Consider the following 7,618-nt stretch of genomic DNA (forward strand, 5'->3'; position numbering starts at 1 on the left):
GACACGAGACACGAGGCACGAGATAAGAGGCATGAGTCCGGCGATCCTCCGTACCATACTATTTTCCAATCACGAGAAACGAGACACGAGACACGAGACACCAGGCATGAGGCCCGATATAGGAGGCACGAGCACGGGGATACTCCGTACCATACAATTTTCCGGTCACAAGACACTAGACACGAGGCACGAGACACGAGGCACGAGATATGAGGCACGAGCCAGGGGATCATCCGCACCATATAATATTCCGATCACCAGAAACGAGACACGAAGCACGAGACACGAGAGACGAGGCACGACGCACGAGGCACGAGGCACGAGATACGAGGCACGAGCCCGGGGATCCACCGTGCGAACTATTTTTAAGTCACGAGAAACGAGACACGAGAGACGGGGCACGATGCACGAGACACGAGGCACCAGATATGCGGCACGAACCCGGGGATTATCCGTACCATACTATTTTCCAGTCACGAGACCCGCGACACGAGACACGAGGGACGAGATACGAGGCACGAGTCGCGAGGCACGAGATACAAGACACGAGTATGGGAATCCTCCGTAGCATACTAATTTCCAGAAAGGAGACACGACACACGAGGGAAGACACATGAGGCACGGAACACGGGTAACGAGGCACAAGGCACGAGATACTAGGCACGAGACGCGAGGCACGAGGCACGAGACACGAGGCACCAGATACGAGGCACGAAATACGAGACACGTGCCCGGCCATCTTCCGTAGCATACAATTTTCCAATCACGATACACGAGACACGAGGCACGGGGAACGAGGTACGAGACACGAGGCACGAGGCACGCGATACGAGACACAAGCACGGGGATCCTGCGTACCATACTATTTTCCAGTCACGAGAAACGAGGCATGAGACACGAGACACGAGACACGAGGCACGAGTCACGAGGCACGAGATACGAGACACGAGCATGGGGATCATCCGTAGCATACTAATTTCAAGAAAGGAGACACGACACACGAGGCAAGAGATACGAGACACGAGGCACGGGACACGAGTCACGAGGTACAAGTACGAGATACGAAGCACGAGACACGAGGCACGAGTTACGAGGCACGAGATACGAGACACGAGCGCGGCGATCCTCCGTACCATACTATTTTTGAGGCACGAGACACGAGGCACGAGACACAAGTCACGAGGCACGAGTCACGAGGCACAAGACACGAGATACTAGGCACGAGGCGCGAGTCACGAGAGATGAGGCACGAGGGAGGAGCTACGAGACACGATCCGGCTAATCCTCCGTACCATAGTATGTTCCAGTCACGAGACAGGAGACACGAGGCACCAGATACGAGACACGTCATACGAGACACGCGCCCGGCGATCTTCCGTACCATACAATTTTACAGTCACGAGACACGAGACACGAGGCACGGGGAACGAGGTACAAGACACCAGGCACGAGCCACGCGATACGAGACACGCGCACGGGGATCGTCCGTACCATACTATGTTCCAGTCACGAGTAACGAAACATGAGACACGAGACACGAGACACGAGGCACGAGTCACGAAGCACGAGATACGAGACACGTGCATGGGGATCCTCCGTATCATACTAATTTCCAGAAAGGAGACACGACACACGAGGCAAGAGACAAGAGGCACGGGACACGAGTCACGAGGCACAAGGCACGAGATACGAGGCACGAGACACGAGGCACGAGGCACGAGTGACGAGGCACGAGATACGAGACACGAGCGCGGGGATCCGCCGTACCATACAATTGTCCAGTCACGAAAAATGAGACATGATAAACGAGGCACGAGACACAAGGCACGGGGCACAAGGGACGAACTACGAGATACGAGCCGACTGATCCTCCGTATCATACTATTTTCCAGTCACGAGACACAAGGGACGAGACACGACGCACGAGGCACGAAATGCGAGGCACGAGCGCGGGAGTGCTCCGTACCATACTATTTTTCAGTTACGAGATGCGCTACACGGGACACGAGGCACGAGACACGAGTCACGAGGCACGAGATACGAGACACGAGCCGGCGGATCTTCCATACCACACTAATTTGCAAGCACGAGATACGAGACACGAAGCACGAGACATGAGGCACGAGGCACGAGTCACGAGGCACAAGGCACGAGATACGAGGCACGAGGCCCGAGTCACGAGACATCAGGCACGAGGGAGGAGCTACGAGACACGATGCGGCTGATCCTCCGTACCATACTAGGTTCCATTCACGAGAGAGGAGACACGAGGCACGAGATACGAGACACGAGGCACGAGAGACGTGCTACAAGACACGAGTCGGCTGATCCTCCGTACCATACTATTTTCCAGGCACGAGACACAAAGCACGAGGCACGAGATACCAGGCACGAGCGCGGGGGTCCTCCGTACCATATTATTTTCCAGTCACGAGACACGCTACACGGCACACGAGGCACGAGACACGAGTTACGAGGCACGAAATACGACGCACGAGACACGAGGCACGAGATACGAGACTCGAGCCCGGGGATCCTCCGTACCATACTATTGTCCAGTCACGAAAAATGAGACATGATACACGAGGCACGAGACAGAAGGCACGAGGCACAAGGGACGAGCTACGAGATACGAGCCGACTGATCCTCCGTACCATACTATTTTCCAGTCACGAGACACAAGGGACGAGACACGAGGCACGAGGAACGGGATGCGAGGCATGAGCGCGGGAGTGCTCCGTACCATACTATTTTCCAGTTACGAGATGCGCTACACGGGACACGAAGCACGAGACACGAGTCACGAGGCACGAGACACGAGGCACGAGGCACGAGTCACGAGGCACAAGTCACGAGATACGAGGCACGAGGCCCGAGTCACGAGACATCAGGCACGAGGGAGGAGCTACGAGACACGATCCGGCTGATCCTCCGTACCATACTAGGTTCCAGTCACGAGAGAGGAGACACGAGGCATGAGATACGCGACACGAGGCACGAGATAAGAGGCATGAGCCCGGCGATCCTCCGTACCATACTATTTTCCAGTCACGAGAAACGAGACACGAGACACGAGACACAAGGCACGAGGCTCGAGCTACGAGATACCAGCACGGGAATACTCCGTACCATTCAATTTTCCAGTCACAAGACACGAGACACGAGGCACGAGACACGAGGCCCGAGATAGGAGGCACGAACACGGGGATAATCCGTACCATACAATTTGCCGGTCACAAGACATTAGACACAAGGCACGAGACACAAGGCACGAGATATGAAGCACGAGCCCTGGGATCATCCGCACAATATAATATTCCGATCAACAGAAACGAGACACGAGGCACGAGACACGAGAGACGAGGCACGAGGCACGAGGCACGAGGCACGAGATACGAGGCACGAGCCCGGGGATCCACCGTCACAAACTAATTTTAAATCACGAGAAACGAGACACGAGAGACGGGGCACGATGCACGAGACACGAGGCACCAGATATGCGGCATGAGCCCGGGGATCCTCCGTACCATACTATTTTCCAGTCACGAGACCCGCGACACGAGACACGAGGGACGAGACACGACACACGAGGTAAGAGACATGAAAAACGAGGCACGGGACACGAGTCACGAGGCAGAAGGCACGAGATACAAGGCACGAGACACGAGGCGTGAGTTACGAGGCACGAGATATGAGACACTAGCCCGGGGATCCTCCGTACAATACTATTTTCCAGTCACGAAAAATGTGACATGAGGCAAGGGGCACGAGACACAACTCACGAGGCACCAGACACGAGGCACGAGGCACGAGAGACGTGCTACAAGACACGAGTCGGCTGATCCTCCGTACCATACCATTTTCCAGATACGAGACATAAGGCACGAGGCACGAGATACGAGGCACGAGCGCGGGGGTCTTCCGTACCATATTATTTTCCAGTCACGAGACACGCTACACGGCACACGAGGCACGAGACACGAGTCACGAGGCACGGGATACGAGACACGAGCCGGGGGATCCTCCGTACCATACAAATTTCCAATCACGAGACACGAGACACGAGGCGCGAGACACGAGTCACGAGGGACAAGGAAAGAGATACGAGGCACGAGTCACCAGACATGAGGCACGAGGGACGTGCTACGAGACACGAGCCGTCTGATCCTCCGTAGCATACTATGTTCCAGTCACGAGACAGGAAACGCGAAGCACGAGATACGAGGCACAAGACACGAGGCACGAGTCACGAGGGACGAGGCACGAGTGACGAGGCACGAGATACGAGGCACGAGCCCGGGGATCCATCGTACCATACTATTGCACAGTCTCGAAAAATGAGACATGAGACATGAGAATGAAAAATGAGACATGAGGCAAGGGGCACGAGACACAACTCACGAGGCACGAGACACGAGGCACGAGCCACGAGAGACGTGCTACGAGACACGAGTCGGCTGATCTTCCGTATAATACTCTTTTCCAGACACGAGACACAAGGCATGAGATAAGAGGCACGAGCGCGGGGGTCCTCCGTATCATACTAATTTCCAGTCGCGAGACATGAAACATGAGGCATGAGACACGAGTCACGAGGGACGAGTCACGAGGCACAAGGCACGAGATAGGAGGCACGAGGCACGAGGCACGAGATAGGAGGCACGAGCCCGGGGATACTCCGTACCATACAATTTTCCGGTCACAAGACACTCGACACGAGGCACGAAACACGAGGCACGAGATATAAGGCACGAGCCATGGGATCATCCGCACCATACAATATTCCGATCACCAGAAACGAGACACGAGGCACGAGGCACGAGACACGAGAGACGAAGCAGAAGGCACGAGGCACGAGGCACGAGATACGAGGCAGGAGCCCGGGGTTCCACCGTACCCAACTATTATTCAGTCACGAGAAAAGAGACACGAGAGACAGGGCACGAGGCACGAGACACGAGGCACCAGATACGCGGCACGAGCCCGGCGATCCTCCGTACCATACTATTTTCCAGTCAAGAGATCCGCTACACGAGACACGAGGCACGAGACACGAGGTGCCAGGCAAGAGATACGAGGCACAAGCTCGGGGATCCTCCGTACCATACTCTTTCCCAATCACGAGAAATGAGACGCAAGATACGAGACACGAAGCACGAGACACGAGGCACGAGGTACGAGATACGAGGCACGAGGCACGAAATACGAGACAAGAGTCACGCGGTAAGAAGTACGAGATACGAGACACGAGCCCGGGATCCTTCGTACCATACTATTTTCTAGTCACGAGACACGAGGCACAAGACACGAGGAACGAGATACGAGGCACGAACACGGGGATCCTCCGTAGCATACTATTTTCCAGTCATGAGAAATGAGACACGAGACACGACACACGAGGCAAGAGATACGAGATACGAGGCACGGGACACGAGTCACGAGGTACAAGTACGAGATACGAAGCACGAGACACGAGGCACGAGTTACGAGGCACTAGATACGAGACACGAGCCCGGGGATCCTCCGTACCATACTATTTACCAGTCACGAAAAATGAGACATGAGACACGAGGCACGAGACCTGAGACACGTGATACGATACATGNATCCGTACCATACAATTTTCCGGTCACAAGACACTAGACACGCGGCACGAGACACAAGGCACGAGATATGAGGCACGAGCCCTGGGATCATCCGCACAATATAATATTCCGATCAGCAGAAACGAGACACGAGGAACGAGACACGAGAGACGAGGCACGAGGCACGAGGCACGAGGCACGTGGCACGAGGCACGAGGCACGAGGCACGAGGCAGGAGATACGAGGAACGAGCCCGGGGATCCACCGTCACAAACTATTTTTAAGTCACGAGAAACGAGACACGAGAGACGGGGCACGATGCACGAGACACGAGGCACCAGATATGCGGCACGAGCCCGGGGATCCTCCGTACCGAACTATTTTCCAGTCACAAGACCCGCGACACGAGACACAAGGGACGAGACACGACACACGAGGTAAGAGACATGAAAAACGAGGCACGCGACACGAGTCACGAGGCAGAAGGCACGAGATACAAGGCACGAGACACGAGGCGCGAGTTACGAGGCACGAGATATGAGACACTAGCCCGGGGATCCTCCGTACAATACTATTTTCTAGTCACGAAAAATGTGACATGAGGCAAGGGGCACGAGACACAACTCACGAGGCACGAGACACGAGGCACGAGGCACGAGACACGAGTCACGAGGGACGAGTCACGAGGCACAAGGCACGAGATAGGAGGCACGAGGCACGAGATAGGAGGAACGAGCCCGGGGATACTCCGTACCATACAATTTTCCGGTCACAAGACACTCGACACGAGGCACGAAACACGAGGCACGAGATATAAGGCACGAGCCATGGGATTATCCGCACCATACAATATTCCGATCACCAGAAACGAGACACGAGGCACGAGGCACGAGACACGAGAGACGAGGCAAAAGGCACGAGGCACGAGAGACGAGAGACGAAGCAGAAGGCACGAGGCACGAGGCACGAGATACGAGGCAGGAGCCCGGGATTCCACCGTACCAAACTATTATTCAGTCACGAGAAAAGAGACACGAGAGACAGGACACGAGGCACGAGACACGAGGCACCAGATACGCGGCACGAGCCCGGCGATCCTCCGTACCATACTATTTTCCAGTCAAGAGATCCGCTACACGAGACACGAGGTGCGAGGCAAGAGATACGAGGCACAAGCTCGGGGATCCTCCGTACCATACTATTTCCCAGTCACGAGAAATGAGACGCAAGATACGAGACACGAAGCACGAGACACGAGGCACGAGGTACGAGATACGAGGTACGAGGCACGAAATACGAGACAAGAGTCACGCGGTAAGAAGTACGAGATACGAGACACGAGCCCGGGATCCGTCGTACCATACTATTTTCTAGTCACGAGACACGAGGCACAAGACACGAGGAACGAGATACGAGGCACGAACACGGGGATCCTCCGTAGCATACTATTTTCCAGTCATGAGAAATGAGACACGAGACACGACACACGAGGCAAGAGATACGAGATACGAGGCACGGGACACGAGTCACGAGGTACAAGTACGAGATACGAAGCACGAGACACGAGGCACGAGTTACGAGGCACTAGATACGAGACACGAGCCCGGGGATCCTCCGTACCATACTATTTACCAGTCACGAAAAATGAGACATGAGACACGAGGCACGAGACCTGAGACACGTGATACGATACATGAGCACGGGGATCCTCCGTAACCTACAATTTTCCAGACACGAGGCACGAGGCACGAGATAGGAGGGACGAGCCCTGGGATCCTCCGTACCATACAATTTTCCAGTCACGAGACCCGCGACACGAGACACGGGGGTCGAGACATGACACACGAGGCCCGAGATCCTTCGTAACATACAATTTTTCAGTCACGAGACACGAGGCACCAGATACGAGGAATGACATACTTAACACGTGCCCGGCGATCTTCCGTACCATACAATTTTCCAGTCACGAGACACGAGACACGAGGCACGGGGAACGAGATACGAGACACGAGGCACGGGACACGAGTCACGAG

This window comes from Diachasma alloeum, unplaced genomic scaffold (assembly GCF_001412515.2).
Source record: "Diachasma alloeum isolate Michigan unplaced genomic scaffold, Dall2.0 Dall_scaffold_00423, whole genome shotgun sequence".
In the NCBI taxonomy this organism is placed as follows: domain Eukaryota; kingdom Metazoa; phylum Arthropoda; class Insecta; order Hymenoptera; family Braconidae; genus Diachasma; species Diachasma alloeum.